The sequence below is a fragment of the Triticum urartu genome, chromosome 4A (genome assembly GCF_056163025.1).
Source record: "Triticum urartu cultivar PI428250 chromosome 4A, HENAU_Tu73, whole genome shotgun sequence".
Taxonomy (NCBI): Eukaryota; Viridiplantae; Streptophyta; class Magnoliopsida; order Poales; family Poaceae; genus Triticum; species Triticum urartu.
In genome coordinates this window covers 296512602-296519275 of record NC_141876.1, presented here as the reverse complement: position 1 = coordinate 296519275, position 6674 = coordinate 296512602, and the positions used below count along the sequence as shown (strand labels likewise).

The following is a 6674-nucleotide window of genomic DNA, read 5'->3' as shown; positions in this document are numbered from 1 at the left end:
GATGCCCACCCCGCCTCATATTGTGCCGGAATGGTATTTCCTACCGATCCATTCCATTCTTCGCAGTATACCTGACAAAGCGGGAGGTGTAGCCGCAATAGCACCAGTTTTTATATCTCTCTTGGCTTTACCTTTTTTAAAAGAAATGTATGTGCGTAGTTCAAGTTTTCGACCGATTCACCAAGGAATATTTTGGTTGCTTTTGGCGGATTGTTTACTACTAGGTTGGATCGGATGTCAACCTATGGAGGCACCATTTGTTACTATTGGACAAATTCCTTCTGTCTTTTTCTTCTTGTTCTTTGCCATAACGCCCATTCCGGGACGAGTTGGAAGATGAATTCCAAAATATTACACGGATGAGACACATCACACCAGATCCTTTTCTCCTTTTGGCCATGGCCATATAATGAACAGGACTATTTCTCCTTTTGGCCATAGCCATAGAAGAAGCTTCTCCTCCGGAGCGGGGGGGCCACCTGACAATTATGAAGAAACATTTTAAGCGTGGATTTTGTGATCGGATTATAAAGATTTCCCTGGTTTAGAGTGCAAGATAGACTCACTTCTTTCATTCCTGGAACCTGGGGAGATCCTATTCATGGTGCACACGTTCCCCCGGGAGTTTGCTCTACTCGAGATCTTGGAACCGAGGATATCCGAAAAATAATTGCTCACTCGCACAAGCAGTGGAAGGCACCCAAAAAGGGAGGCTAGTAATTAATTAGTTTTTTTGGCAGATTTGTATTGTTTCTCGAATTGGTAGGGATCTCGAAGTAGTTCTAGTAGGTTTCTCAGGAAATAGAGATGTCGAGGCCCCTACTTACCTTATGGGTAGGTAGGGGGAAGGAAGAGTGGGTTAGAGGGCTTCCTTCATAGTGCATACCTCTCTTTCTCTTTTGAGTTTTTCTGGTGGATTCTACAAGATCCTATGTCTCTTAGCGCCCGGGTGTTGAAAGTGGTTTATTTTCCAACTGCTCCTAAGTGCTGCTCTAGGAAACAAACGTAACAGATATGGACGGGAATAAATAATGGACGCTGAGTAAATTTGTAATATTCCTATTAGCCATGTCACTTAGGGAAACTTCTGGGCGTGTCCCGGCATTATAAGAAGACCGGTAACAAAGGAAGGAGACTATCTATTTGCTGAGACTATGGTTACTCTTAGCTTGACATACAGAGTTTAGGATGTGATCGATCGGTCGGGAGGACAATAATAACAATGTAGAGAATTGGTCTAGCTACAACCCCCCCCCCAGTGGAATTAAAGCAACTCGCCAAGGCTAGTTCGATAGAAATGGAACCCTTGTGGAGAGATAGGATCCCCATCTTTCGGTGGAACAACCTCTTGATCTTACGCCCTATGTTCTTGGTAAAGTGAGCTAGGTCATAGCCTATTGCTACCCAATCTACAAGTCAGTCTACTTCTGGCTCTTGCCTTGATTGGAATGGCTTTCGAGTAAGAAAGGGCCTTTACTTTCCCCCTGAGAGTAGGAAAATCATGATCGGGATAGCGGACGTAAAGCTATTGAACTTAGGTATGCTCTTTCCTTTTGTCGAAGTGGAATCATAGAACACAATGTGATACGATGAGATAGAAAATGCAATAGAAATGGAAATAAGGATAGAAAACGGGTTACCTACTCTACTCCTAAGGGTCAAAGCAAGCCCTTTAATTTCATTCTTTATTCTTACATTAAAGAATGAATCAAATCTCCCCAAGTAGGATTCGAACCTACGACCAATCAGTTAATAGTCGATCGCTCTATCGAACTGAGCTATTGAGGACGAACGAATTGCTTAATAAGTTGAACACCCACATAATCTTGATTTGACACAGCAACACTTTCCATAACAACAGGGATTAAAAAATAGGTGATCAGGACTCGGATCCTGGGTATCTATCTGACGTGTGATAAGGCGGGGACAGGATTCGAACCTGCAGTCTTCAGGTCATGAGCCTGATGAGTTCACCAATTCCTCTACCCCGCTTTAGTCTAAACCTTTCATTAACATACATAAAATATAGTTCGATGCCAGGTGGATACTTGACATGTTCCCCTCGGGATACCTTCTTCTTACATAAGCATCTGTCTCTGAGGTTGACATAACAGATCTAGCTAATGATACAGGAACCGTTGGCCAGATGAAAGGAAGTAGGCAAGTCGATTGATCAAGGAGAAAACCTTGATCTTTCCTTTACCCCTAGATTTCGGACTATCCAAAAGGAACACGAGGAGATTTGGCACATCAGCACGCATTCCTACTACTTGTTAAAACAAACTGCTATCATGGAGAAGCTCTACTAAGCTATATCAATAGGCTCCGCTCCTTTCCTGGACTGGACTGAAACTAATAGGCTGCTTCCTCGTTTGTACTTCAACTAGGAGGTTGTTGATATCACTCTAGATTCTCGAAAGGATATTGGATTGATTTCAAATCAAGGATACTATTGAAATCGGGTAACGAACCTATTGTTACTTATTCTTTTGTCCTCCTCGGCTCTAGTTGAACAATGCACACACCCTGCTTTAGCTGCACATAATAATGTGATCCGTGAGGCGGCTAGCTATTAGTTAGTGCGATGTGCAGTGAAGTGAGAGATCTCTCTACTCTAGTAGACCAGATGAAATAGCTGCAATGACTAATATTTGATTGGGAAGACAGAATACATATGTTGACGTGCCCAGTCGAGCTACCGTAAGGTAGTCTAGTTAAGGAAAGGAAACCGGCTATTATCCTCACGCTAAGGGTGCGATTCCTTACTCTCGCCAAGATTCATCTTTCTCCACAAGCTGGGTTTAAGCTTTCTATCTGTCCTTTCATATCTGAACAATAAATAATAGAATAGTAGGGCCCTTGATTTATGGGATAACCCGACCAAAGCATAACGATAGGATTCCTAGCAAAAGGTAGGGCAAGTGAGTTCTACACAATATTAGATAATGAAACGAGCCTTCCTCCTTCCTGGAACCTCTGGATCTGAGGCCCCGGCACCCAAGTAAGTTATCAAACCTGTTCTGTTTGCTAGTTTCCCGTAATCCGTAATAGAGTCCTTTGCTGGCACTTTTCGTCTCACCTAGCGCGATGCGAAGTTCAGTAGCAGACCAGAAAAAAATATCGACTTCTACTCTCCAAAGCAGACCAGAAACTAGTATCGACTTATCCTCGGGGGGAAGAAGTCTTCATTGGGCCCATTGTCAAATAGCTCTGAGGAAAAGGCTGCACTGAACTAGAAACCAGTAGGTTCGCCTTGCCCGGGAGGACTTGATCTTCTTGATTCAGCAGATCAACGCATCCCACTATCTGAAAGAAAAGAAGGAACACAACCTTTCTCTTCTCTAGAACTGGATGGGGAGAGTAGTATCCTGCACTAACCAATTAGAAGCAAGTGCTATGGTCATACTTAACTAGAACTCCCTCTTACTTAACTTCACTAACCATCCCTAACTTAATGGAACTTACCTTAGTACACTATTTCCATTATACAGAGCAAGAGAAAGAACACAATCTTCTTATTATCAATTCTAAGTAGGAAAGTCCTGTTAGTGAGTGGTAAAACAATATTCCGACTAAACTAGTCCTCGTAGATTCAAGTAGTGGATTGGTACAATGGTTGTCTTCTCCTTTTGTCCGTAACAGGTCCAAAACTCAAGACTTTGCGCACCCACCATTCACTAAATTAAGGAAGAGAAGCGGGTTGTGAAGCCCCTACTTTGAAGGGGCTATTCTTCCCTTACTTTTTGTCACTCATACACGAAGTCAGTAGTGACACGGGTTCCCCTACCATAATCTTTAACTAGCCCTAATGGATGCGAACATTCGATAGAATCATAGTTTCCCCTACTTTCAATTGTTAATCGACGATGAAGCTCTTTCCCCTTTCTTCGACCTCCTTCCTGATATCCCTTAACTAATACTTGCCCACCTCCTCTCATTGAGCACTGTCTTCAGCAAAAGTAGGTTTCTAGTTTGCTTTGTTTGCAGACAAGAAGGGAGAAGTGAACTAATGACTAAATCTCAACTCATACTAGCCCATTCCTTCCCAGAACTGCACCGACTACAAGATGTATGAACCTATCGATCCACTTGTAGGGCGGATATTGTATTTCTCTTTCGATCGTTCAAAGCTCCAAGTGCTAGGATCAATGGATGCATGCCCAGCTCCAAATACAGATGCAAAGCCTCCAGACGGTGCTGATTCGGGAAGTAGTTGCGGTCACGTTTTCTTCTGGTGGATGGTATCGATCAACGTTTGAAGGAAGCTCTGTTTTCCTATTAGCATTAGTCAGCTTTTGAGTCACAATGAAAAGGAAGAAAGAAGACTTTTCTAAGCGGCATTGTCCTGATTCAAGCTATTGATCAACCTTCAGTTTCACTTCCCGAATGGCGTTCGAAGCACCCAATCAAGGGTACTTCTCTCTAGCTTACAGAAACAATCACTTAGGCTCACGATGAGAAGTTTCGCCCCATGGCGAGTAAGATGTTTTCCAATCCATGGGAATGAAAGACATAGATAGCGAGCGGGCTACCCACTCTAAACCCACGCCAATCCTTACCATTGGTAACTCTAATTACAAGCTTAATTTGGAACGGAATACCGGTATTTTCTTTTGATTCAAGCACACGAGTCCGATCTCCGGTTAGTCAGATCCATGCATCGAAGATGGGAGCTAGCCAGGAACTAGATATGGTATTCTCTTTACTGCGCGCGATAGCTTAGTAAACTCTTTCCTGATCTGTTTTATTGGGCTCACTTCTGCTTATTCGCGTAGAGAGGCATATTTCATTCGATTTGGCTTTAGTTAGTACTTTTTTAGGGCAAAAGTAGGATTCAGGGAAGGAAGTGATTTCCTTTCACCTGCTGATTGATTTTTATCTAAAACGATTATGCTTGGTCCTATGTAAATAAATGTCACATGCTATGTTTTTCTATTGCCTAGAAACGGCTTTATCCACCTGTTGTAGGGAATGCCTCAACGCATGTGTCTACCTACTCTTTTGTGTAATATGTTGGAACTCTCTCTCACCTCGAAATGCCATTTATAGATAGTTAGAATGTGCTTGCTGATATCGGAACACTCCTGGGGACGCCTGACCAACTTGAGATGCTCTTGTAGAAAGAACTCTATTTTGATCTAATCACCGGAACAGCAGCTTTAGGGCAGTATCCCACAGCTGGCTAATAAATATGCCTTTGCAGTCGTTATGAGCGATATCTTGGCGTACCATTAAAGGGAGTCAGTGGGCGCCGTAAGTAGTAATCGAGAACTTGATGAACATACCAACCAGTATGTGAATCTGTAAGTGGAGGTTTTCTAGGCTATATCTAGCTTTCCCTGCCTGGTGAGCCTAGTCTTTCCATGATTTCAGTTCAGAAGGACTATCTGAATGCCATATACCAATCTTAATCCTCCAGCTAATAACCTATCACACATAGTGTGATTTCTCCCTTTTCTCCATCTGCAGAAACTCCCTTCCCTATGTGACTTCAGCTTTCACTGGATGTGGAATTCTCGTTTTGTCCTTGGCTTATTCTTTCTCATGTCTCTATATAGATATTCTTGTCTCTCTGCTCTGATGAGCCTCCAAGCCATAGCAACCTCTTGGGGAAATTACGTGCACCGCATTGCAAATGCACGAGATCAAAGAAATCTAGCGAAGCTGTGGATGAGGCTGGCTAATGGGACGGTCATCTTTCGAACCAAAGTAAAAGGCACTTAAGTTTCATCAGATTCAGACTTACGATCAGTGCTGAAACCAATGGCCGAACATCCCACTTAAGATAAGAGCCCAACCCACTTCCTTTTTTAGGACTCTGTTTTGCAACGACTGAGGCATCAAAATCTTTAGCAGATCTTCCTTCTCCTTGATACTTTTTCTACAAGTCGGCATGTCATCAAAGCCAGGGCTTCTCGCCTTTCCTTTTGACGGCTCCTATCCCTAGACACTGGCCCCCAATACCAATACTAGAGATTTGCCTTGGCTGTAGTTCAAAGAAGTTCATCGGCTTTGGGAAGATGCGAAACTTATACCATTGTCGTTGGACAGATATGAACCTTACGCGGGAAGCGGGTGAGCATATCCCTAGAATACCTGCCTATCCTACCTAACGCTAGATTGAACCTAACGCAAGAGCGATTACTATGATGAAAATGACTTTTACGAGTGATACCTTTGTCTTTGGTGCTTGAGTTGTCCTCCCAGCGGTGTGGTCCTCAATTTCAGAAATGACATATTGAACCGATATCTTTAGCATATAAAAAATCTGGCATACCCCTTTGACGGCATCCCTCCTCTAAAGGTGCTTCCTTCCTTCAAGCAACGCATTCGTGAACCAATACATAGTACATGACGTAGTAAATCAATTAAATAATGCAATCCGGGTTAAAGAAATGAAATGGTTGTTGCCTTCTCCGACAAGAAGGATTTCTTTTATGAGCGCTAGAGGGACGAGCTAGATACCTTTTTATATGACGAGCGCTAGAGAATAGAAATATCATACTTTTTGCGTTGGATCATCTGATGAAGTGGATGCATACATGTACCTCAAGTGGCATTTTCCTTGTGGTGTAATGTGTTCCCATATGGAGGTGACTATTGACTTGAAAAATAGGATCAAGAACTCACATATATTCATGAAAACATAATAGGATCATATCTGAAAACATGGC

At 42.7% G+C, this 6674-nt stretch overlaps 2 non-coding genes across 2 annotated transcripts; both read right to left on the bottom strand.

Annotated features, from left to right (window-relative positions):
- Positions 1–1714: 1714 nt before the first annotated feature.
- Positions 1715–1788, bottom strand: TRNAN-AUU (transfer RNA asparagine (anticodon AUU)). Its single transcript has one exon. It is a non-coding gene; the product is annotated as a tRNA-Asn (tRNA).
- Positions 1789–1918: 130 nt separating this feature from the next.
- Positions 1919–1992, bottom strand: TRNAM-CAU (transfer RNA methionine (anticodon CAU)). The gene has a single exon. It is a non-coding gene; the product is annotated as a tRNA-Met (tRNA).
- Between the last annotated feature and the right edge of the window lie 4682 nt (positions 1993–6674).